General features: G+C 47.1%; 1 protein-coding gene and 1 pseudogene across 2 annotated transcripts in view; both read left to right on the top strand.

Moving 5' to 3' along the window:
- Positions 1 to 26,778, top strand: part of LOC309328256 (uncharacterized protein) — a gene marked incomplete at its 5' end in the record, with an annotated part of 174,132 nt that overhangs the window by 27,430 nt on the left and 119,924 nt on the right. The gene's annotated exons all lie outside the window — the stretch shown is intronic.
- On the top strand, positions 1,149 to 2,471 carry LOC309327398 (14-3-3 protein theta pseudogene; annotated as a pseudogene). The gene is made up of 2 exons (XR_014161595.1): positions 1,149 to 1,328; positions 1,413 to 2,471. The product of XR_014161595.1 is annotated as a 14-3-3 protein theta pseudogene (transcript).

Below are 26,778 nucleotides of genomic sequence, written 5' to 3'. Positions count from 1 at the left end.
CTCACCCGTCCCTGATTCGTGTGGCCTGGCTCCCTGGCTTGCCTTGTCCACAGCTGTTGATAGCTTGGCAGGTCCTCAGCTGTGGACCCCAGAAGATATTTTCTGTTATGAATAACTGGTTGCTAACTTCCTCTGTTTTTTTTTCCTTTCTGTCTCACAGCTTCTCAAAATGGAAGGCAAGTTCAGCACCGTGGGGAAGCGCTGCAAGTTGAGGTATGTTAATTCCATGGGGAACCCATTCCCCACATGTGCCATATAGAGCTGAGCTGGGGGTGGGGAGCAGTCCCGCCTCACCCCAGCCCCCAATAATTGGGGAGGGCCCAGGGGACCCCGGTGCCCTAGAGTGGATGCTTATGCCAGGAAAATACAATGTCCTTTGTCTCTCCCAGGGCCATGGTTTGGGAGGAAAGCCCAAGGCTCCGGCCCACCCCCACCACCAGAGGCAGCAGCAGCCCAGCGGTGCAAGGGGGAAACTCCGAATGTGCAGGTATGCTGTGATTTGATTCTACCAACCAGAAATATTAACAATCCAATTTTATTACGCAAAACCAAGAATATTTATGGCGATCCGTTGTTGCAGGGGCCGAGGGCCGGTGCCTGCTCTGCCCATTGGGCAATCTGGCTCTGCTTGGGAAGGGTTCTGTGGAGATGCATCCCAGAATTCTCCCCACCCCATACGTCCTTCCTTCCTTCAGAACTGCATGAATCTATACCTGATAGTCCATAGCTAAATATTTTGGGAAATAGATAGCTCTCCGTGTTTGGGCTTCAGTTTAGGCATAGAGTTGGCAGAAATATATTGCATTTCAGGTTCTTTCTTTGCCTTCTTAGCCCATATTTTTCCTAATTTCTCCAGGGATGAGGCTTCAGATCCGGCTCCCGGGACGAAGAGCAAGATACCATCCCGGCGGTTCCGGGCTGAGGACCCTCGCGCCGGTTCCCCACTGCCCCGTCTCCGTGTGGGCATGGCTCCTCCCCGGCCCTGCCTGCCGCAGAAGCAGCAGACAAGGTTTCCTCCAATTCGAAGAACATCTCGAGTGATTTTAGAGAGGGAGGAAACCTTGGCTGCTGCTTCTGAGCAAGGCCGGCCGGGGCGGATCCAAGACGCCCGTACGGAGGCGGAGGCCAGGTTTGGGGAACTTGTAAGATCAGGTAGGAGGAAATGCCCCCTTCCCAGGTCCCCCACCCTCCTGCCCCAGACTGGGGCTAGCCTGGCTGGGAGCGCCGGCTGATGTCTCCTTTGCTTTGCAGCGAGGGAACGACTCAGCCTCGGAGCCGCCGGATCCCGGGAGGGACTGGAGCCCAGGTGGAGGAAACCTGCCTCGGAGGTAATGGGACAGGGGGAAGCAACCTTTAGCGTTTAGAGATCCCTTTAAAGATCCTCTGCTTTAAAGATCCCTTCTTTCTTGCAGAATCTCCCCCCTGCACCGCTGTGGCTGCTGCCCAAGCCTCCTCCCAGAAGGCCATAGGATGTTCCTGGCTACCTGCATGAAGGCAGTGACAGAGCAAGGTGCTGAATTATCCAATGAAGAACGCAATCTTCTCGCTGTGGCGTACAAGAATGTGGTTGGGGGAAGACGCTCTGCTTGGTGAGTGATCTCTAGCATTGAGCAGAAGACTGACGGAAATGACAAGAAGATGCAGCTTGTCAAGGACTACCGAGAGAAAGTGAAGTTTGAACTTAAGTCCATCTGCACTACAGTTCTGCAGTTGCTGGACAAGTACTTAATAGCTAATGCAACTAACCCAGAGAGCAAGGTGTTCTAGCTGAAGATGAAGGGAGACTACTTTCGATACCTGGCGGAGGTTGCCAGCGGAGATGACAGAAAACAAACAATAGAAAATTCACAGGCGGCTTATCAGGAGGCATTTGACATCAGCAAGAAAGAGATGCAACCCACACATCCAATTCGTTTAGGCTTAGCGCTTAACTTTTCCGTATTTTCCTATGAGATCCTCAACAACCCAGAGCTGGCTTGCACATTGGCAAAGACAGCTTTTGATGGAGCCACTGCAGAACTTGATACACTGAATGAAGACTTGTCCAAAGACAGCGCTCTCATCATGCAGTTGCTTAGAGACAACCTCACATTATGGACATCAGACAGCGCAGGAGAAGAATGTGATGCCTCAGAAGGTGCAGAAAACTAAACTGCATATGGAGTGTCATTCCCCTTCTCAAGAAACCTTTTTACATGTCTCATTCCTTACAGCTCCGCTTGGATTTCCTACAGCAAAGAGAAGCCAGCCATGTGTATGGAAATCAATTTATAGTCCTTTCACACTGCAGCTTTGGGAAAACTCCATTCCTTGATTTGTGTTTTGTCCTGGCCTTCCTGGTGTGCGTTTACTGCTGTAGAAAAGTATTAATACTGGCTTAATTTCCATATAAACATAAGTAACTTCCAAACACTTATGTAGCGGACTAAAGTTTCTGGTATTTAAAAAGAAATCTGAACCAGTTCCTGCAAGCAACTGTGGTGGGGTATTTATTTATTTATTTGTATTACAGTGATGAAATGAAAATGTAGTTAATGCAACTAAAGAGTGTTCAACACAGTTCAATTCTCCACATTCCCTTTTTATTCTGCAGTGGTTTCTTGGTGATTTGACTTTCCTGTGCTACTGTGTATTCGTTTCTGTAGGATGTGGGGTGTCTGGGGCCAAATGGGAAGCATGGCAGAGTGGCTTCCTATATGTGTGTTCAGCAGGAGCTACTGAGTGTTTTAAATACAGGGATTCTTCTTACTCTTCAGTTGCTGCTGTTCAACTGCTATCCCCTTCCAATAAAATTTCACTTACACTCCTAAAAAAAATAAAAAAATGGATGCTGTCAGCAATTAGTTGTGAGTGCTAGCAAAGATAAGAGTCCAGGAATTCAGCCATATTTACAAGATTTATTGCCCCTTTGAAGCTATGTACAAGCAGGTCAAAAGTCCGTCTTAATCACGGCAGGTCAGTTGTCCCGACTAAATTTCCTTTCGATTTTCCCCAGCATAACCACTTCTGAAGCCCAGCCCCCCTCCTTCCTCTCTGACGAGAGTGACTTGGCCCCAGAAGTGCCTTCCACCCCCCCACCCAGATTCATTACCTCCTGACAACCCTTCGTCACCTTCCTCGTCCGAGGAAGAGCAGCTGCTTATTAAAGGAGGTTTTCCCCGGTAGGTGCCCATTCTCCCCCCCTTCTCTGCCTCCAGTTCCCTGACATCCACCCCCTCCCCAAAGGCCCCTCTCTCCTCCTCTGGAGAGACTGCCATTCCCATTTCTTCTTTATCAGGTTTCTCGGGGGTGAAACCTAGGAAAATCTCATCTTCATTTTCTGCATCTTCAAAAACATTACCCTAGCCCTCCCCCAAACCCGCAGGCTCCCAGCGATCTTTGAGATGTCCTTCTCTCCGGCCTCTTCCCTCATCGTCTGATGGTGGGAAACCCTCGAAGTCTTCTTCATCATCCGTCGGACCGAACACCTGTTCAAAGAACCTACCCGGGGGTTTGGGTTTGTTGGGAAATAAATCGTGGAACTCCACCAAATAATCCTCAGTAATGCAACCTTCCAGAACCCAAGTGTTTTCCGAACTGGGAGCCCCTTCCCAAGCCACCAAATACTCTAGCTGCTCCCCGTTCCAATGGGAGTCCAGTATTTCAGTTACCTTGTGGCCTTGCTCCCTTTCCTCAATTTCGGGCGGTGGAACCTCCCCTTCCCCTCTTCCCTGCCTGATCCCCCCTCCCCTGTAGGGCCACAACAGTGACCTATGGAAGACGGGATGAATCTCTCAGGCAGCCTTAACTTAAAGGCCACTGGATTTACCTGCTGGATGACCTCAAAGGGACCCACCCTCCTGGGTTTGAGCTTCTTGCACCCCCCCCCCTTCCAGGGCAACCCTTGTGTTGACAACCACACCTTGTCCCCAACCCGAATGGTCTCCCCTGGTCTCCGATGCTTGTCTGCCTCCCTCTTGTATACTTCCTTGGCCCTTTCCAGGTTCAACTGGAGCTGTTGGTGAATCGCCTCCATTTCCTCCGCAAACTGTTCTGTGGCCGGTACACTCCACGACTCCTCCCCCCTCCCTGGGAAAGCCCTAGGGTGACTTCCGTGATTGGCGAAGAAAGGAGTCATCCCGGTGGACACGTTCTCAGCATTATTGTACGCAAACTCCGCTAGTCCTAATCCGTCCACCCAGTCATTCTGCCTCTGACTGACATAACACCGCAAATACTGTTGCAAAACAACATTTGCTCTTTCCGCCTGCCCATTGGTTTCGGGGTGCCTTGCGGTGGTGAAGCTCACCTCTACTTGCAGCAAACTCATATGCTTGCGCCAAAACCGTGAGGTGAATTGGGTTCCCCTGTCCGAAATGACCCTAGAAGGGACTCCATGCAACCTAAACACATGCTCTACAAACAACTTGGCTGTTCCTCCGCCGTCACCGCATGTGAACACGCCACAAAATGGCACATTTTGGTCAGGAGATCCACCACCACCATCACCGCTATTTTCCCCTTGGACCTGGGCAGGTCAGTGACAAAATCTACCAATACCACCTCCCATGGCCTCCCTGGTGTGGGCAAAGGCTCCAATAACCCTGCCGGAGCAGCCCTCTCCCCTTTGGCCCTCTGGCAGGTCTCACACCCTCTCACATATTCCCTTACGTCTTCCCTCACTTTGGGCCACCAAAATTCCCTGGTAACCAGCAACATGGTTTTGTGTTGCCCAAAATGTCCTGCCGTGGAGCTGTCATGAAGTTGCTTGAGGACTCTGTCTCTTAGGGTTTCACCTGGAATATACAAAGCCCCCCGATAGAACAGGAGCCCCCCTTTTTCCTTGAAACCTCCCTCAGCTCCTCCTCGTTGCCTTAGCTCATCTAGCTTCCGCCGAGCAAAAGCATCGTCCCGGATCAATTGCCTTAGTTCATCGTCCTTCACCAGTGCCCCCCCCCCGCAGTCCACCTTTTCTCAGGGAACATGAGACTGACAGATGCATTTAGCTGAAGTTGCTAATGTCTCTCATTTTTGTCTGAGTGAAACATAGGATATGCACACTACCTTAGGAAACTGTCTGATCCCAGTTTGTACCCAGCCTTTCCATATGGCACATGCCACACACATGGGAAAGTGGTTTTCTAAATGGATTCCTGAAGGTATCATTGGTTAGACCAATCTCCATGATTGGGGACAGGTGAAACAAAAGTTACCTCTGGATGAAATATCATTATACACACCTAGAGTTGCAGCACCACCAGACACCTCTTGTGCTCAGATTGTGAATTGCAGTGAGGAAGCAACTTGGAATTGCTCACATGTTCAACAGATTACTTTTCATTATGCCCATGTGCGCTTACCAGATGGCTGGTTTTTTATGTGTAATCAAAGAAGTTATAACTACATTCCCGCAAATTTATATGATGCTCAGTGCTGCCTTCGCAGACTAACATAGGCTTCAGGTTACATACACCTCAGGTTACAGACTCCGCTAACCCGGAAGTAGTACCTCGGGTTAAGAACTTTGCTTCAGGATGAGAACAGAAATCGTGCAGCAGTGGCGCAGCGGGAGGCCCCATTAGCTAAAATGGTGCTTCAGGTTAAGAACAGTTTCAGGTTAATAACAGACCTCCAGAACGAATTAAGTTCTTAACCCGAGGTACTACTGTATAGATATATTTAAAATGGTCTATGTGATTTTTTGTTTTGTTTTGTATGTTGGTTTTTGTTTTCTCTTTTCTTTATTATGTTTATGTTGAGATGTACAATTTTTGACAATAATGAGTTAATTAACAACGTTTGTATCAGCAAAATAAAATGCATTTTAAAAAGGAAAAAAAGGAAAAAGAGAGAATAAAAAGTGTAAATTCCATTTAATATAGTCCAATACCTTTGGAGAAATGGAACACTGTACAGAGTGTGTTTGATGATACTTGGATTAGATTGCTGTGTTGTAGACAGCATACTGTATACAAAAGGACTGAGGCAGATTCTTGTTTTTTCTTATGTTTACTGATGGCTATGGAAGTGAGAGCTGGACCATAAAGAAGGCTGACCGCCAAAGAATTGATGCTTTTGAATTATTATGCTTTTGAATTATTATGCTGGAGGAGACTCTGGAGAGTCCCATGGACTGCAAGAAAATCAAACCTATCCATTTTTAAGAAAATCAGCCCTGAGTGCTCACTGGAAGGGCAGATCCTGAAGCTGAGGCTCCAATACTTTGGCCACCTCATGAGAAGAGAAGACTCCCTGGAAAAGACCCTGATGTTGGGAAAGATGGAGGGCACAAGGAGAAGGGGACGACAGAGGACGAGATGGTTGGACAGTGTTCTCGAAGCTACAAACATGAGTCTGATCAAACTGCGGGAGGCAGTGGAAGACAGGAGCGCCTGGCGTGCTCTGGTCCATGGGGTCACAAAGAGTAGGGCACGACTAAACGACTAAACAACAAAAAGTATTGTTTGTGTTCTGATTTTCAGGAAGGCTTTGCGTGATGCCTGGGGGCAGATCGATAAGAGAGGAAATGAAGACAGGATTTTGGGTGTTTTTCCTCTACTTTGCATATATAGGTGCGATTGTCTATGTAGCCATGCTTTTGAATAAAGTCATTTGAACTTGTGAATTGGTGTGTGTATACTGTAGACTCAGTAGATGGCGATGTGTAGCCACGGACAACTATGTCATTTCTCATTCATAGCCCTCAACTGGTGATTCTTATTGCAATAGCAGAAAAGATGCAGGTACATTGGTACAAGTAAAGATAAAATTAATACAAGGATACAACATAAGATAAAAATAATAATACAGAAGGGAGCCGGCGTTTGTCCACAGACAGCTTTCCGGGTCATGTGGCCAGCATGACTAAACCGCTTCTGGCGCAACGGAACACCGTGACAGAAAGTAGAGCGCACGGAAATGCCGTTTACCTTTCTCACCACAGCTGTACTTATTTATCTACTTGCACTGGCGTGCTTTCGAACTGCTAGGTTGCCAGGAGCTGGGACAGAGTAACGGGAGCTCACCCCGTCACGGAGATTCGAACCGCCAACCTTCTGATCGGCAAGCCCAAGAGGTTCGGTGGTTTAGACCACAGCGCCACCCGCATCTCCATTTCTCTGCCACAGCGGGTGGCAAAAGCTGTTTTTCCTTTCTCCCTCCCATCGAGGTCAATGAGAGGGAAATTTATCATGCCAGGCCTGGACCTGGTCCAAAGTCTTGTCAACAGGGGTGTGCCTGGGGAATGAAGCGCCATAGGATTTGGCATTAGTGCTCCGCCTATATCCTGTCCATACCTCCACCCTGTTTTTGATTGGTTTACTGGATTATCTTCATCAGTGGTGTTTAATATCAGTGCATCACGGGTGTTCCACTGGGGTGCATGCCATGTCCATTGGGCAACATAGCTCTGGTTCTGCTGAGCTCACTCCATCTTCTAAATCACGGTTTCTCAAACTTGGGTGTCCAGCTGTTTTGGAACTACAAATCCCATCATCCCTGACCACTGGTCCTACTAGGTAGTGTTATAAGAATTTTTAGGTCTTATATATAGAAAATAAAAGTTCATAAATGTACCAAGCAAGCACATACATAAATGTATAAACCACATGTCTGAAACCCCACAATAGTTGTTATCATAACAAAAGAGTGGCCAGGATCCCCAGGTAATCCAATCAGGTAACCTGGCAGACAGGATAAAAACAAGGCACTCACATTTCTGTTGTAGTCCGCCCCTTCTCTGATGTATATATGATGAACTGGGGGGTGGTCTTGGGCTCCAGGGTGGGCAGTTCAAAAGTCTATATAAGGGCTTGCACAGTTGGTTCGGGGTCCTCCTCCTCTCTCCTGCATGTGGGGGGAGCACCCTGTTGTAACAGCTTTAATAAAGATCAGGCTTACTAGCTGCTTTGCTTCTCAATATTCTCTGGTTGGCCTCTGTTATTTTCTCTTACCAATGGAGAACCTAGAAAGGACTCTATAAGGGCTCTTGTGTCCCCCATAAGGGAAAGGGAGCAGTTTTTGTTTACAACACTAGGGATAATGGGAGTTGTAGTCCAAAAACCACTGGACGCCGAAGTTTGGGAAACGCTGTTCTAAAGCCTCTCAGCCCATGGATCTGAGGTATAGGATCGTACCCATGAAATTTAATTTGAAAGGCAGACATGCTAATAAGAACTCATGTACTTGTGCCCCATAGTATTACAGTGGTACCTCGGGTTACATACGCTTCAGGTTACATACGCTTACAGACACTTACAGGTTACAGACTCCGCTAACCCAGAAATAGTACCTCGGGTTAAGAACTTTACCTCAGGATGAGAACAGAAATCGTGCTGCAGCAGCGGGAAGCCCCATTAGCTAAAGTGGTACCTCAGGTTAAGAACAGTTTCACGTTAAGAACAGACTTCCGGAACGAATTAAGTAAGTACTTAACCCAAGGTACCACTGTACTTTTGACAGGTTTGGATAAGAGAGAGAGAAGGGGAGAGAGAGCACTTCTTTCGTTTTTCTTATTATTTCTTCCTCTCTTTTTTAGTAGTATTTTATTCCAGTTTCAAAATATAATTCCTGGCAAGGTCTGAAAATTTAAGCTGATCGGGTTATGATTCACACTGACTTAAATATCTGTTCCTGAATTATCATATGCAAGGCACCTTCAAAAATTAAAAGGACATGAAACACAGCGTAGACAAGAGAGGAACTTGTGACTCAGGCTCGGCTGATGGGCAGAGGAAGCTTTGTAAAGAATGGGTGACCAACTTCTGCATTCTCAGGGGCCGCTCTGTTCCCCACAAACCAGGTCCCATCGTGACACTGGCAACATCGTACAAATAAGCGGGGCCGGTCCTTCTATTAGGCAGAGTAAGGCAGCTGCCCTCCCTGCAATGGAGGGAGTGGCCAGATACTGGAGGCCTGTCCTGTGCCCTCTAAGCCAGTGTTTCCCAACCTTGGGTCTCCAGCTGCTGTTGGACTACAATTCCCATCATCCCTGACCATTGGTCTTGCTAGCAAGGGATGATGGGAGTTGTAGTCCAAAAACAGCTGGAGACCCAAGGTTGGGAAACACTGCTCTAAGCTAGCCAGCCTACTACCTTCCAGCACAGCGGAGCACATTGCTCTGTCACCAACATTGAATTAAGGCTGTGTGTACACTATATAGCACATCTGAAGCACATCTCCCCCTTCAAAGAATTCTGGGCACCATCAGTTTGCTTGGGATTGTAACTCTGTGGGGTAAACTACAGCGCCCAGAATTATTTGAATAATAATACTAATAATAATAATAATAATAATAATAATAATAATAATTTATTACTTGTACCCTGCCCATCTGGCTGCGTTTCCCCAGCCATTCTGGGCGGCTTCCATAGAAACCAAAAATACACTAATGTGACTGTATTTTCTGATCGCCAGGCCCGTTTGCAATCAGGTTCTCCTATAGCAAAGCTCATATGCGTCCCAGGGCCAACCCAGGACCATGACCCCCTTGTTGCTGCTACCTTCCCAGTCACAGAGAAGCGTCCAAAGATCCAGATGACCCTTGGGGGTCGCACGATTGAAGGGGTTTTGGACACGGGGGCAGACTGTTCTGTGATTGCTATTAAGGATTGGCCCTCCGCCTGGCCACTTGAGCCAGCTTCTTCTGTTATTGGCGTTGGTGGCGCTGCAGCTGCCCGACGCAGCAGGAACCCTATTTTGATTCAAGGCTCACAAGGCTTTGAGATGACTATCTTACCACTGGTTTTGGACATTCCCGTCTCCCTTTGGGGGCGAGATCTGCTTGCTGCAGCGGAAACTACAATTTCTACAAATTTATGCTGAGGGCTGCCCCTGCCATGCCTGCGCTTTCTCTCTGCTGGACCACAGACACCCCCGTATGGGTGGATCAGTGGCCCTTGCCTAGACAGAAGCTTGCAGTGGCAGCCCAGTTAATTACGGAACAACTTGAACTGGGGCATATTGAACCTTCCACCAGCCCATGGAATACACCCATCTTTGTCATCAGAAAAAAGGCATCTGGACAATATCGTCTTTTGCACGATTTACAAAGGGTTAACAACCAATTGTACCCTATGGGGACCTTGCAACCTGGCATCCTAAATCCCAACATGTTGCCACAAGACCATCAGCTTGCAGTCATCGATCTCAAGGACTGTTTTTTTTCTATCCCTTTGGCACCACAAGACAGACAACGTTTTGCATTCACCTTGCCGGTCCTGAACAACTCCAAACCAACCAAGCGCTTTCAATGGACGGTTCTCCCACAAGGTATGAAAAATTCTCCGACCTTATGCCAGTATTTTGTGGATAAGGCGCTTCAACCATTCCGTGAGCGCCACCTAGCGGTCATCTGTTGTCATTACATGGATGATATTTTGATTTCCTCATCACACATCCCTGACGCTCTTCTCGAGGACTTAATCCATACTTTGATGCAAGCAGGATTGACAGTGGCTAGAGAAAAAATTCAGCGGACCTTACCTATTACGTACCTGGGACACAAGCTGACAGCATCTGCAGCCATTCCAGTTACACCTCAACTACAGTTTCCTGGTCATCTTCGACTGGTGGATTTACAACAACTCCTTGGACAGCTGAATTGGATAAAGAGTTATTTGGACCTGCCCACCTCTACTTTGTCTCCACTATTTTCTGCCCTTAAAGGACATAAGGATCCAGCGGACAAGATCACAGTCACCTCTGCAATGGAAGAGGCTTTAACCACTGTGAACAACCATCTCCGCAGATGTATGGTGGACAGGATTCCTTCTCTTTCCATGGCGCAATTATCACTTGCAGTATTTGCCACCCCGCTCCTTCCAACAGCTATATTGTACACCACAGGCCAAAAGCCTGGGACTGTGTCTATTGTGGAATGGCTTCACTTGCCTCATACTCCTCCGCGGAACGTGTACGCTACACACAACAGCGTCATGGACCTTGTTGTTAAGGGCCGACATCGAGCCCTTGCCCTCTCTGGAATGGATTTACAGTCAGTGTACCTGCCCTTCTCACAGGAAGAATTTCAGCATTTGATGATGACAGCCGTTTCTACCCAAGTAGCTTTTGCTGATTTCTTGGGCAGGCGATAGCCGAGCGTTCTCATTTGACCTTTAAGACCCTTCTCAACAAGCAATTGGGAGGTCGATCGCCTACTGTATCTGAAATACCTAATGCTGTACATCAAGTATTGTTTACTTTAAATCATCTCTTGTATCCCCACAATAAAGATTTTACGCCTGCTGAACTTCATTTCCGGAAGGAGGAAGTATTGCAACGCCCTTTAGTGTCTTACAGGTTGCTTCCAGATCCACAATGGAAGGGTCCAACTTCCTTGATTTCCTGGGGTCGCGGGTTTGCGGCAATTGACGTAGACGGAGTTCCCCGATGGGTTCCAGCCCGCTGCGTTCGACCTTGGCGCTCTTCTCTTGCCTCGTCTTCGCCCAAGGAGACACCAGCACCTTGAAACCGTATTTTACGCTGTTTGCCGGTGATGACCTCTCACCTGACCTCAACCCGCATTGCAGTTGGAGACATCGCCATATTGATGTGCCCTGGATAACGTCACCTTCCACAGCTGTTCCAGTGTTTCCTGGCACGTTGAAAGGCCATCTTCAACCCTATCGCGTTGGCCCCCCTTCACCCTGGGAAGCCACCGTTTTTACCACTTATCGTTACAGTTTTGCCGCCTCTTGTCTGGGAAATGAACCTGGCTTTGAAGGATGCCCTCGTCAGACCGGCATCGCTTGGGTTTTGCCCCCCAATAGCGACCATCCCATCTGTGTCACCACGTTTCGTTGGGTTTGGATTTTTGGCTCAGCAATGCACGGAGCAGTACATGAGGCCTATTTACAGCAAATGGGCTCCTGTATCTGCAGGAATGGCTGTGTGGCTTCTCCTGGTTTGTGGTTTTTACATGCCAATAATCGAGCCACGAAATATCACGCAGGTTGCTCGGAAACAGCTATTGGAATAATTTACCATTCTCACCCTTATTGCCCCCCCGAGCAACCAATATGGCATCGTCCTGAGTGGCCCCACAATTCCACTTCACACGGATGGAGCCTCTCCGTGAACTTTGTAAAACGCCGCTTTCGTCGTGCTGCTTTTTTGCAGAAGGCCAGGAGGCCTGAACTTTATCATCAGATTTGGACTAACAATACTTACGTTAGAGACATTAATCATTTTGCTTCTATGCTTAACCTTTCTGATTGTTGGATGTGTATGCATATCCCTCCTCAATCAAAAAGATCTGGCATTCTATTACATGGTATTCCTATAAATGCTTCATATAAGATTAGCAATAATATGAAGGACAATCGCATAAGTTTACCTCCTGTATTTCTATCGCTTGTAGAATTAGCTCCTTATTGTTTTCATTTTAATCACAATAGCAAAAATTTTTTAGGTCATTATCCATATTGTAATTGGACACATGAATACATTAATGGATCTTCTTGTTTTCTTAATGTTACAACCATGAGTGGCAGACCAAAGGTTTTAATTAATAATGTCACAACTTACATGACCTATGAACAACAAGCTGCGTGTAGTGACTTTTATGTTTGGTTCGACTGGATGAGAAAGAGCAGCAGAACTACATGTTTGCTTCAATCTGATTTATGGTTATTTTGTGGCACACGTGCCTACAAAGAAATCCCCTCTGCCTTTTCTGGTACCTGCACGTTAGGTATAGTAGTACCCTTGGTATATAAAATAGATAAGCTCCCAGCGGTCCGTTTGCGTAACAGAAGGGAAGTACTATCACCTATTTCTCAATATACAATATTGAGAAATAGGTGATAGTACTAGCCAGCCTACTACCTTCCAGCACAGCGGAAGGTACCTACTACCTTCCAGCACTAAAATATCACACATAAAAACTTCCCTGAACAGGGCTGCCTTAAGATGTCTTCTAAAAGTCAGATAGTTGTTTATCGCTTTGACATCTGATGGGAGGGCATTCCATAGGGTGGGTGCCACTACCGAGAAGGCCCTCTGCCTGGTTCCCTGTAGCTTTGCTTCTCGCAGTGAGGGAACCGCCAGAAGGCCCTCGGCACTGTACCTCAGCATCTGGGCAGAACGATGGGGTTGGAGACGCTCCTTCAGGTATACTGGGCCGAGGCCGTTTAGGGCTTTAAAGGTCAACACCAGCACTTTGAATGGTGCTCGGAAACGTACTGGGAGCCAATGTAGGTCTTTCAAGACCGGTGTTATGTGGTCTCGGTGGCGCCCCCAGTCACCAGTCTGGCTGCCGCGTTCTGGATTAGTTGTAGTTTCCGAGTTACCTTCAAAGGTAGCCCCACGTAGAGCGCATTGCAGTAGTCCAAGCGGGAAATGTTCTTCAAATGTGCTTTAGAGGTATCGTGAGCCCACAGCCATGAATTCAACTGCCAGTCCACTTGCCTTCTGCATGTGGAATCGGGTGGGGATCCTTCAACTGATACAGCAAAATGTTTGGGGCTGAACCTCTGCAATGACTGGCTCAGAGCTACATGTAAATGCTGATTACATCCATGTCGCCAAGCGTGTGATTAGGTCAAACATGAAAAAGTGGAATATGTCTTACAAGCTGTATTTCCGCCCCTCTGAGTGAAACTGCTGGCAAACCTTTCCCCGTGTCATCGAAATTTGGCGAAGCCACAGGGGCAGCTGGTTCCAGGTTTAAGCGTAAGGGAACTCTTGGAACATGTGCCCAAAGTTATAGAAAGATGACCAACTAGAAAATAACTCCTAATAGAAAAGCTTCTGGTTTTTTAACAAATATTATTTTAAACTCCCCCCCCCCATTTCATTATATATCATCTCCCAAAAGCTTTTTATTACTTTACATGACCACCACATATGGTAAAAGGTACCTTCTTTTTCTTGACATTTCCAGCAGTTATTTGCCCTTGTTCTACACATTTTTGCTAACTTAAGGTAAAGGTAAAGGGACCCCTGACCGTTAGGTCCAGTTGCGGCGCTCATCTCGCTTTACTGGCCGAGGGAGCCGGCGTTTGTCCGCAGACAGCTTCTGGGTCCTGTGGCCAGCATGACTAAGCTGCTTCTGGCAAAACAGAGCAGCACACGGAAATGCCATTTACCTTCCCGCCGGAGCAGGACCTATTTATCTACTTGCACTTTGACGTGCTTTCGAACTGCTAGGTTGGCAGGAGTAGGGACCGAGCAACGGGAGCTCACCCCGGCACGAGGATTCAAACCGTCGCGGGGTTTTGATAAAGGACCAGAGGACATCCCTGTGGTTCCTGGTTGCCATCCCTCTCGCCTCTTCCCCACTGCCCCTTCTCTGTGGGGCATGGCTCCTTCCCGGCCCTGATTGGCGCAGAAGCAGCAGCCAAAGCTTCCTCCCATTAAGACAGCTGCTCAGCTAATTTCTGTGAGAGAGGAGACTTTGGCTGCTGCTTCTGAGCTACGCCAGCCGGGATGGAGCCCAGATGCCCGTACGGAGGCCAAGTGGGGAAAGCTTCTAAGATGAGGTAGGAGAAAATGCTTCCCTCCCATGTCCCTGGCCCTCATGCCTCAGACTGGTACTATCTTGGAGGGGAGCTAGGCACCTGCTGATACCTTCGTTTGCTTTGCAGCGAGAGAAAGCAGCAGCCTGGGAACCACCTCCCTGAAGGGAATGGAGCCCAGGAAAAGGACAGATGAGTCGCAGGTACAGGGGCAGGGGGAAGGAGGGGGGGGGCTTATGAAACACCTAAGAACGGCCTGCTGGATAAGACCAAGGGCTCAACTCGTCCAGCATCCTCTTCTCCCAGGAGCCACCCAGAAGCCTGTGGGAAACCTCCAAGCAGGGGGTCAATCAGATTGTTCCTGCCAAAAGGCAGCTCTTGTAGGCTCAGCAGTAATAATAATAATAATAATTTTTTATTTATACCCCGCCCTCCCCAGCCAAGGCCGGGCTCAGAGCGGCTTACAAGCAATAATAAAAACAAGATGAATGATTACAACTTAAAAACAAAAATAAAATACAACATTAAAATAATGGAACATCTTCTTTAAGTTCCTGGGGTGGGTGTGACAGCTGAATGGGTGTCCCAGGTGACGTTCTGTCTCTGGTGTTTGGTCTGTGACAGACCATTCACATGTTCAGGGGTTCTTACCCCCAAACAGCCCTTAACGTCAAGTTCTTCCCTGCTTTAAAGATCCCTTCTTTCTTGCAGGATCTCCCACCTCCACTGCTGTGGCTGCTGCCCAAGCCTCCCTCCAAAAGAAGACCACTGTAGAAGATACTAAAATCTTTTGGAGACTGAAATTTCCTACTACAAACAACGTGATTAACAGACATCGGATTTTTTTTTCTGGTTGAAACTATACAGTATTTTTTTATATATATATAAATATTTATTAAGGTTTTTAAATACAAATTTAGAAACTATACAGTATTAGATACAGAGAGACCACTTTAATTTAATAAAGAAGTATGTTGTTAAAATGTAGTTCATGGAATGTAAAAGGTTTTAATAGTAAACGTAAAAGATATAGAGTGTATATTAAAGGGGGGGGGAAATGGGATGTTATCTGTATGCAGGAAACGCATATATCTCCTTTGTGCACCACTGTGGCTGCTGCCAAAGCCTCCCATGAAAAGAACAGGTAAGAGGAAGGGGAAATTTGCATGTAGTGGGGAGAACACACTACAAGTTGAGTGTACGTGTTCATGCTGTGGAGGCATTTCTGTAAAAAGACTTACACTAATAAGGCGGTTTTGGGAACTGCGGCCCTCCTACAGGTGACGCTCGATTACAACTCCCATTGTCCTTGACCATTTTCCCTTTTCTCCTGCTTTTCAGCTGAAAAGGACAAAAATACCCAGCTCTTGCTCCTTATGGGAGACAGAGAGCTCGCTTGTAATACGCAAGGCTTCCCAACAGTCAGAGTAAAACAGAATACAAGCAAAGCAATGAGAAGCAAAGTGGCAGAGACGTCTGATTGTGGGGGCACCTGTCGCCCATCGCCTGCACTCCTCCACCACCTGCTGGGGTCGGCTTTGCTCAGGGCTGGTGTGGCTGTTCTCCGCGGCTTTGGCACTGCCCCATGTACGCCCACATTGAGGACTATAGGGGTGTTCACCTCTGCAGGATAGCAGACGTCACAGCGGCAGTCAGCCTGGCACAAGTGGCCTTGGGTTTTGTGCTCCCATTCGCAGTCAGGGCGGCCTGCTACACAGCGATCACCTGGCCTCTCCATGTGCCCAGTCTCTCAAGGCCCTGCGCTTGGTCTCCCTGGCTTTGCAGTTGCCCTATGCGCTGCTCACTGGACACGGCTGATTTGATGGGACACCAGGCGTCGAGCTGCCAAGTCATCCTCCGCTGGGACTTGGCCCTCCTCATTACTAGTGCCTTGGCCTTCTTCTCCTGCTTTTCAGCCAAACACCCAGGTGGCCATGGTGCAAATGGACGTCCTGCAGCTTCTGGGGTCCATCTGGCAGCCTACAGGGGAGATGCGATGGGCCTTGCCTGGATGATGCCATGGCGCAGCTCTCAGGGAAATGCAGTGATGTGCAATCTCGCCCTGGCCCTCCCTGGCTACCCATAGAATAGAATCCTATTATTATAAATAAAATCCTCATAGATTCTTATTATGTTGGCTCCACAGGCTCTCTTTCCACTTGGTGACCTGTTACTTATTTTAGCACCCACTTTGGAAGGGTCAGATGAGCTGTTACATCAATACAGGGACTGGAATTACTTAACAGCTGGGGGATAAGCTGGCCAGATAAAAACAATTGATTTTGCTAATTCTGGAGACTGGATTGCCCTGATGGTGACATGGTGCAGCTCTCAGGGAAAAGGCAGCAATGCAAAATCTTGCACTGATGCTCCCTGGCTACTCATACATGAACTGCATCCAAAAAATTAGCCCATCAGCATTTCTTGAACTAGCAGGGTTTAGTCCCAGAAGCTCTTTTGAAATTCTGGCATTCGTCCCTAGAACAATAATAAAGAACTGAGCACTTCTGAGCATGTACAGAGTGTCTTTCCCCAAAAGTTGGGTAAAGATAGCTAGCCTTGACCCACCTGAATTTGGAAAGGAAATATTTTATGGGCAGAGGGATGAGTGGAAAAGATGATGATGATGATTATTATTATCAGCGTCACCCGTCACTGATGCATGTGGCCTGGCTCCCTGGCTTGACTTGTCCACAGCTGTTGATAGTTTGGCAGGTCCTCAGCTGTGGTCCCCAGATTATATTTTCTGTTGTGAATATCTGGTTGAGTACAAGGTTGAACCATACGGCCTTTCCATGCCTCTCTTTTCTTAACTCTAAGGCTGTGTATACATCACACCTTCAAGTCATGACGTCATTCCATTATAATGGCAACCTACACACTCATCGTTCCTAAACATGTTCTAAAAGGTAAAGGGACCTCGACAGTTAAGTCCAGTCGGAACAACTCTGGGGTTGCAGCGCTCATCTCGCTTTACTGGCCGTTTGTCCGCAGACAGTTTTTCCAGGTCATGTGGCCAGCATGACTAAGCCACTTCTGGCGAAACCAGTGCAGCACACAGAAACGCCGTTTACCTTCCCGTTGGAGTAGTACCTATTTATCTACTTGCACTTTGTGCTTTCGAACTGCTAGGTTGGCAGGAGCAGGGACCAAACCAGGGGAGCTCACCCCATCACAGGGATTCGAACAGCCAACCTTCCGAATGGCAAGCCCTAGGCTCATTTTAAAAAGAATTTCCCAAAGTTTCACGATCTTGCTACTTTGTGGGATGGGTCTGGGGGGGTACAGCTAAACCTTTAGTCTCAGAGTATATGGCCATAGAATAAATCACAGAATTGTGGAGTTGGAAGGGACCTTGAGGACATCTAGTCCAACCCCCTGCAATGCAGGAATCATTTTGCCCCACATGGGGCTTGAACCCACAACCCGGAGATTAAGGGTCTCGTGCTCTACTGAGCTATCCAGGATAATTGTTCTGGTAATGCTGAAAATGGAGCTCGGCTCATGTCCAGGTAAAATTTTTATTTAATATAATCCAAGGCTGGTATTGATAGATTCCCAACACAAATTCAAACCTGCTTCTTGCCCTTCTATAGCCTTCCAAATGACAAGTATTCATTTAGTTAGTGACAATACACCATAGGATGTAACGCAGATGCTTTCAAAAACTGTATTTTGCTGCCCCCACGTGGCGAGAGCTGGTTTCAGCTATTGCATCCCTTGAATTCAGCTTTCCAAATTGACGCTTCTGAGATTTTGACTCCCTGGTCCAAGATGCTGTGCTACTCACCTCAGTGATCTTTTGAAAGCAGCTCAGTGTCCAGCAAGAACGCAGCTTGATAATAACACGTCAGGTCATGCGTGTTCTTTTGGCATACTTATAATCCAGGTATTCTCTTCAACAATAATGCATTATCCAGACTCGGAAGGCAACCCAACGGGTCCCAGCACAACTTCCGCAACTGCTTGAGGTCCCTCTTCCATCCGAATCCTTGATCTCTCTTCCCCTCCCTGCTCTCCTGACTTGGCTTCTCGCTGTTGATGTTACTTGGATGTCAAGACGGATGAATGATGCAGCAGCGAGAAAACAACTAAAAAGGTGGCGCAGAATGCCAGCTGGTGGAGATACAGGTATCTGCCATGGCTGCACCTAACTCACTGCAAATAAGGATTGAATCGAGGCCCTTCTGTCTGCAAGGGAGATTCTCTACCACGGAGCCACTTATAAAGGAGGAACATAGTAGTTAGGTTCCCTATGAGGTGGCGGCATAAGGCATGCCTCTCCCCTATGGCTTCAGTTCCCCCGAAACGCAGGAACCGTCGCCTTCACAATAGGTAAAGGTAAAGGCACCCCTGACCATTAGGTCCACTCGTGGCCGACTCTGAGGTTGCGGCGCTCATCTCGCTTTACTGGCCGTTTGTCCGCAGACAGTTTTTCCAGGTCATGTGGCCAGCATGACTAAGCCACTTCTGGCGAAACCAGTGCAGCGCCCGGAAACGCCGTTTACCTTCCCGCTGGAGCGGTACCTATTTATCTACTTGCACTTTGACGTGCTTTCGAACTGCTAGGTTGGCAGGGGCAGGGACCGAGGAACGGAAGCTCACCCAGTCGCGGGGATTCGAACCGCCGACCTTCCGATCGGCAAGTCCTAGGCTCTGTGGTTTAACCCACAGCGAGGGGTGTATGGGTGTGTAGTTGTTATGAGGCTTCCCCCTAAGTACACTCACACCCTTGACATTATGGCTTGGAACACAGTTTGATAAAACTGCAAGGTTCTTTTTCTTCTTTTTTAAGTGGAGAAATAGGATTTAAAAGAATTTTGAGGAAACTGCTGCCGCCCAAGCCCCCCTCGTGAAGAGAACAGGTAAGAGGAAGGAAAGATTTAAGAAGGGAGCAAATCTGTTAACACCTGAGCTCGCTGGACACATCGCCCAAGGGGAAGTGGGGATGAGCCCCAAAGGTATGGTGGGTACACAGCCTATGTGAAGGAGATGAGGACAGGTGCCCCACCTAGGCCTGAAGTCACCTAGGCCTCAAAACTGTCCAAAATTCCTTTTGTCTTCTAAAAACCCACAGCTAAAGTTTTCCTCTGTTTTCTCACAAGATGCTGTTGCAAAGGCAAACCGTTACTTTTATCAGTACGAGAGAGCTTCAAAAAAGCTAATGAATAGGCTCTGTCAGAGCAAGCCTGAGAACTGACTCTTATCCCATTCGGTTGCAACACATCTTTGGACACGCTGAACGCAAGGCTTCTCATCCCCCTTTCCTGGGAAGGGCACCAAGAGTCCCAAGACAGGAGCTTTCTGTTCATGCTCAGGGGAATTCATGGGGCAGGACTCTTGAGGAGGAGGAGAAGGGGGAGGGAACTGGAAGGGGAATATATGCTCTGTGCAAATGACTGTGAACCCGTGCTTGTTTGTGAATCTATCACACTTGCTCCTTCTACCAGTTCATGGATGGTAGAAATAAAGCTTTATAAAGCTTCTTTATAAAGTTTCTTTCTTTCTTTCTTTCTTTTTAATTTTATTTTCAATGCATAATTACAACATAAGATTCAAAAATAAAGCATAAATAAGAAAAACCAAAGAAAAAAGAAAAATAAAGAAAAACAATATCAACAACAAAACGTAACAAAACATACATTCATTTTTACTTCCTTCCACCCTTTTTAGACTTTAAATTTCCCATTTATCTTATTTGTTGTGTTATTTTATTTACATATATGTTACTTCTGGTTTTATGCCTTTTATAGCCGTTTCTTCATTTCACTAACCCTGCAAAACTCATTCATTACATATTGATATATTTATTCCAGAACCATGTTTTTTCATGTACTCTTTAACACAGTCCCATTCTTTTAATTTTTTATCTGATTGCCCCTCAAGACTGCTGTTAACCTTGCTGAGTCTCCCATTCACATGAGAGCCCATACTGGATCCTGCTTCCTCCACAGGGCCACGCTCCAGGGACGAGGCTCCAACTCCAGCTCCCGGGATGGAGGGCGAGGGAACATCCTGGCAGTTCCCGGCTGCCATCCCTCGCGCCTCTTCCCCACTGCCCCTTCTCCGTGTGAGCATGGCTCCTTCCCGGCCCTGTTTGGCGCAGAAGCAGCAGCCAAAGTTCCCTCCCATTAAAACCGCATCTCGAGTTATTTCGGAGAGGGAGGAGACTTTGGCTGCTGCTTCTGAGCTAGGCCGACCAGGACGAAGCCAATGTTTTGGGAAATAGATAGTTCTCCATGTTTGGGCTTCAGTTTAGGCATACAGCTGTCCAGGACCACCTAGATCTCAAACAAGGTCGTGTTGTGCTTATTCTTGCCATCTTCTTCTTCTTCTTCTTCTTCTTCTTCTTTAGAAATGCTACCCCAAAAACATTAACACCAGAGCTAGGTTGAGAAATCTTATGAAATCTCAAAAGTTGGCAGAAATATATTGCATTTCAGGTTCTTTCTTTGCCTTCTTAGCCCATATTTCTCCAGGGATGAGGCTTCAGATCCGGCTCCCGGGACGAAGAGCAAGATACCATCCCGGCGGTTCCGGGCTGAGGACCCTCGCGCCGGTTCCCCACTGCCCCGTCTCCGTGTGGGCATGGCTCCTCCCCGGCCCTGCCTGCCGCAGAAGCAGCAGACAAGGTTTCCTCCAATTCGAAGAACATCTCGAGTGATTTTAGAGAGGGAGGAAACCTTGGCTGCTGCTTCTGAGCAAGGCCGGCCGGGGCGGATCCAAGACGCCCGTACGGAGGCGGAGGCCAGGTTTGGGGAACTTGTAAGATCAGGTAGGAGGAAATGCCCCCTTCCCAGGTCCCCCACCCTCCTGCCCCAGACTGGGGCTAGGCTGGCTGGGAGCGCCGGCTGATGTCTCCTTTGCTTTGCAGCGAGGGAACGACTCAGCCTCGGAGCCGCCGGATCCCGGGAGGGACTGGAGCCCAGGTGGAGGAAACCTGCCTCGGAGGTAATGGGACAGGGGGAAGGATGGGGAAGGAGATAATGGGACAGGGGGAAGGAGATAATGGGACAGGGGGAAGCAGCCCTTAGCGTGAGTTCTCCCCTGCTTTAAAGATCCCTTCTTTCTTGCAGGATCTCCCCCCTGCACCACTGTGGCTGCTGCCCAAGCCTCGCCCCAGAAGGAGGCCATTGTAGGAAAGAGGTACCTCTGGAACGCCCTCTAGTGACGTACCAGCAGCTCCCCAACCCACAGTGAGAGGGACCTCTTCCTTTGATCACCTGGGGCAGGGAGTTTCCCCAGCCACCCTGCTCCCTGAAACCACCCTGTTACAAGTACTTGAGCTTTCAGTTCTTGGTTCCTAGGAAACCAGGGAAAGAAAGCTGCAGGTTCCTCATCCCTGTTCTAAAAAGCAGGTTTCTTCCCCCAAACGATCCTGGGAATTGTAGTTTGTCAGGGGTTCTGGGGATTGTAGGTCCGTGAGAGGGAAGCTGCAATGCCCCAGATCGTTTGTGGAACATCATGGGCTTTAAAAGCTCATTGGATGCCCTTTTCAACATGGAATTGCCGAGTTGGGAGGGACCCTGAGGGTCATCTAGACCAACCCCCTGCAATGCAGGAGTCTCAGCTAAAGCATCTGAAAGATACTCTCGGAGTCGAGTGTGGATTTCATGCTCTTTATTCAGCTCATAGTAATGAGGAATGGGAGTTTCCCCGAACTGTCTCCTTTATATACATTATTTACACAATGGGCCCCACGACAGCATCCATGGCAGACGGCCATCCAACCTCTGCTGAAAAACCTTCAAGGAAGGAGAGTCCACTGCCTCCTGAGGGATTTCTTCCCACTGTCAAGCAGCTCTTGCTGTCAGAAAGTTCTTCCTGAAGTTGAGTCGGAATCTCCTCTTTTCTTTTTTCTTTCTTTTTCTTTTAAAGCATTATTTAACTTTCAAGACATACAAAAAACAAAGAATATAAAATACAAAAGGAAAAGAAACAAAAGAGGAAAATAAAAAGGGAAAAAAGAAAAGAAAAAGAGAGGAAAGAACGAGCCGCATACAAAAAAGTCTTGTTTGGCGCAACAGATCATTATTCCCTTCTGTTCCGTCAATCAGCCTTTCAGTGCCTCCCTCATCTTGGTATCAGGGATCCTTTCTTTTGCGGTATCGAAAGCCAGATCTTTGTTGGTGAGCCCTTACCCCTCAAATAATTATTTAGATAATCCCATTCTTCTTTTACTATCATTTTAGGTTTATCTCTAATTACTTCTGTCAGCTTAGCAAGCTCCAAGTACTTGCCCCCCCCCCCCGACTACCCTGGCTTGGGGGAAAGTGATGGCACTCCTTCCCCCTTCATTTGCATAACAATAGGACAGTATCCCTACCAATGCCTAACTGCCACTCAGCACTTCCAAAGACTCTTATTATAATATATTTTAAAAAAGTATTTCCCCCAATAAAGCGCACTTTAAGAGCCTGTCATTCAGCAACTTGCTACAATAATAGATTCTCCCCTGTAGACCCGGGAGCCAGCCATGGGAATCACAACAATGTAGCAGCCTAGCCTCGTGCAAGGAAAATTTAGAATAAACGACACAATCAAGGTTAAAACCCTGAGACTGTTAAAGCGCGAAATGAGCTGCCTACACTTTCAACCCTGGTCCCCTTTTACAAGCTGCCTCCCCTTTCACTCGTGCAAGGAAAATTTTGAACAACCACCACACACCATGTTAAAAAAACCCCCGTCACCAACCTCACCCGGGGGCTGCAGCCACCCGCGTTACAGATATACTTGTATAATACTTGTATAACCCGCAAGTAAGACAGAGCCTTTGAATGGAGGGCTTAAAAAACCAGAAGATTGATCTAAAGTCCGCTCTTCGAACGCGCTGCAGAAGGAGTAAACCGAAAAAGGAGAGGGAAAAGGAGCCCAGGAAAGACCAAGGAAACAAGCGACAGAATCTAAAATACCAAGCGCATCCCAAACCGGGTCTGCTGCAGCCGCGGAGGAAAAGAGGAGGAGCCTCGGCTGCAGCAGGTTTAAATAGCCGAGGCCCCGCCCCCGGAGCCAGCCGATTGGCTGGCCCGGGGTATGACACGGGCGGGGATTCCCTTAGGGATCGCGGGGGCTGCCTCCGGGAATGTGGGGAAGGGGCGTGCCGCCGGCAACCCCACCTCCTTCTTTATCATCGCGAAAGCTCACCGTTCTTCTTTAGTAGGTGCATCTTTCCAAGGTTTTGCCACAATAATCCTTGCTGCTGACGTCGCATACATAAATAACCTGAATTTGTTTTTAGGGATGTTATTTGAAACAATTCCTAGTAGAAATTCATCTGGCTTCTTGCTGAATGTAATTTCTATCAATCTTTTTATCTCTTCGTAAATCATATTCCAAAATTTTTGTATCCCTGAGCAACACCACAACATGTGATAGTATGTTCCTACATGCTCCTTGCACCTTTATATGATTTGTTTATTTTCACCAATTTTACAGGAGTCAAATACCATCTATAATATGTTTTCATAAGATATTCTCTTATAAGATAGCAAGCCGTAAATTTTATATTTTTACTCCATGATTCCTTCCATTTATCGGATTCAATCCTATGTCCCAGATCTGCCTCCCATTTTGTTATAACTTTTTAAATATCTTCCTCTTTCCTTTGCCAATTCAATAATTATTTATAGATTTTTTAAAGTGTCTTCTGGTTACTATATAAAATGTCTTTCTCTAAATAAGATATATATCTATTTATCAAATCCCTTAGTCCTTTTATCCTTTTCAAATGTGGCTTTTAACTGATAATATTCCAACCATGTTTTATCTTTTTCAATTCTCCTAGGTCCTTTAATTTTGGGTCACTACTTATTTCCTCTACTAAGTCCCTATATGTTAACCAGTCCCTGTTCATATTTTTCCTATGTACGGCTGGAGATTCCATCAGTGAAAGCCACCAGGGTGTTTTAGTGACTACTGACTTTTTGCTTCCCTCCCAAACCTCATAGAATGTTTTTTTCACAATGTGATTTAAGAATCCTTTGTGAAATTTAACCTTATCATGGCCTAGATAGCCATGCCACCCATACATGTTAACCCAGGATAAGGAAAATCTACTGGCTCCTAAGGGATTTCTTCCCCCTGTCAAACAGCTCTTGCTCTCAGAAAGTTCTTCCTGAAGTTGAGTCGGAATCTCCTTTTTGGAGCTTGAAGCCACGGCTTCAGGTTGTGAGAGCTTCTGGAGCAGGAGAAAACAAGCACACTTTGACCTCCCCCCTGATTTTATTTTTCTTAATTCATCTGCCTGACAACCCAGCAGCCTGGCCCCTGTTTGCCAGCTGATGTCACAAAGTGCTGCTTTGCAAGCAAGCCTTATAATTGCCCTGCAAGAGGGATGCCTGTCAGATGTTGGTGATAGACTCTGAAGAAGGTTTAGAGAAATGAATTCTAAAGGTAAGGGGAGCTCCGAGGCCCATAGAAATAACATTCTAATTACTACCATATGTGGTGGTCCTGTCTAGAGATACAAAGATTTTGGAATATGATTTATGAAGAGATAAAGTGATTGATAGAAACTACATTTAACAAGAAACCGGAAGAATTTTTGCTAGGAATGGTTTCAGATAATATTCGCAAAACTAAAACCAGGTTATTTGTGTAAGCAACGTCAGCAGCAAGGGTTATAGTGGCAAAACACTGGAAAGATAACAAACACCCACTAAAGATGAATGGGTAGTCAAATTGTGCGAGTACTTGGAGCTCGCAAACTGACAGATGCAATAAGAGATAAACCTAAAAAGATGGTGAAAGAAGAATGGGAATGTCTAAATAATTATCTAGGGTATAAGGGTTCATCAAGGTTATGTTTAGAATGATACCGCATAGGGAAATGTTCCCTGATACCAAGATGAGGGATTCAATGGAATGCAGATAGAGAGAATTGATAAGAATAATAATCTTTTGTGACCTTGACGGAAGCGTACAATAGACGAGTCTTTTTGTGTTTTGACTCATCTTCCTCTTTTTCTCTTTTTTTTCTCCCCCCCCCTTTTTTTTTCTTTTTTTCCTTCCTCCTCCTTCTTTTTTCCTTTACCTTTTTTCTTTCCCATAATGGCTTATGTTCTATGCCATGTACTTTGATATTTTTTGTAGTTGTTTTTAGCTTTTTTCATTATTATTATTATTCTTAAGGATTTTTCTTTTGTAATTTTGGTTGATTATATTTATCTATATTGGTTTAAAGCAAAATAAAAGTATTAAATAAAAACATTATTATTATTATTATTATTAGCCTCACCCGTCCCTGATTCGTGTGGCCTGGCTCCCTGGCTTGCCTTGTCCACAGCTGTTGATAGCTTGGCAGGTCCTCAGCTGTGGACCCCAGAAGATATTTTCTGTTATGAATAACTGGTTGCTAACTTCCTCTGTTTTTTTTTCCTTTCTGTCTCACAGCTTCTCAAAATGGAAGGCAAGTTCAGCACCGTGGGGAAGCGCTGCAAGTTGAGGTATGTTAATTCCATGGGGAACCCACTCCCCACATGTGCCATATAGGGTTGGGCTGGGGGTGGGGAGCAGTCCCGCCTCACCCCAGCCCCCAATAATTGGGGAGGGCCCAGGGGACCCCGGTGCCCTAGAGTGGATGCTTATGCCAGGAAAATACAATGTCCTTTGTCTCTCCCAGGGCCATGGTTTGGGAGGAAAGCCCAAGGCTCCGGCCCACCCCCACCACCAGAGGCAGCAGCAGCCCAGCGGTGCAAGGGGGAAACTCCGAATGTGCAGGTATGCTGTGATTTGATTCTACCAACCAGAAATATTAACAATCCAATTTTATTACGCAAAACCAAGAATATTTATGGCGATCCGTTGTTGCAGGGGCCGAGGGCCGGTGCCTGCTCTGCCCATTGGGCAATCTGGCTCTGCTTGGGAAGGTTCTGTGGAGATGCATCCCAGAATTCTCCCCACCCCATACGTCCTTCCTTCCTTCAGACAGAAGCGGACATGGTGGGTGGAAGTGGACCAGGGGAAGAAGTGGCTCTCTCATCGCTGGGGGTGGGGATTGCCATTTCCTCATGCCAGCAATGGGACAGCCAGCTGGAGGAGGAAGGCCTGATTTAGATAGTCCTGTAGTTTCTTTGTGGTCCACTTCTCTCCCCCCCCCCCCCAGCTATTGCCTTGGGGAACAGCCCCCCACCCCCGGAACTGACTCCACGACTATGGCTTCAGAACTGCATGAATCTATACCTGCTAGTCCATAGCTAAATATTTTGGGAAATAGATAGCTCTCCGTGTTTGGGCTTCAGTTTAGGCATAGAGTTGGCAGAAATATATTGCATTTCAGGTTCTTTCTTTGCCTTCTTAGCCCATATTTTTCCTAATTTCTCCAGGGATGAGGCTTCAGATCCGG

This window comes from Podarcis erhardii (assembly GCF_964252035.2).
Source record: "Podarcis erhardii genome assembly, chromosome: 13".
Taxonomy (NCBI): Eukaryota; Metazoa; Chordata; class Lepidosauria; order Squamata; family Lacertidae; genus Podarcis; species Podarcis erhardii.
This window is presented reverse-complemented; position numbering and strand designations above follow the sequence as displayed.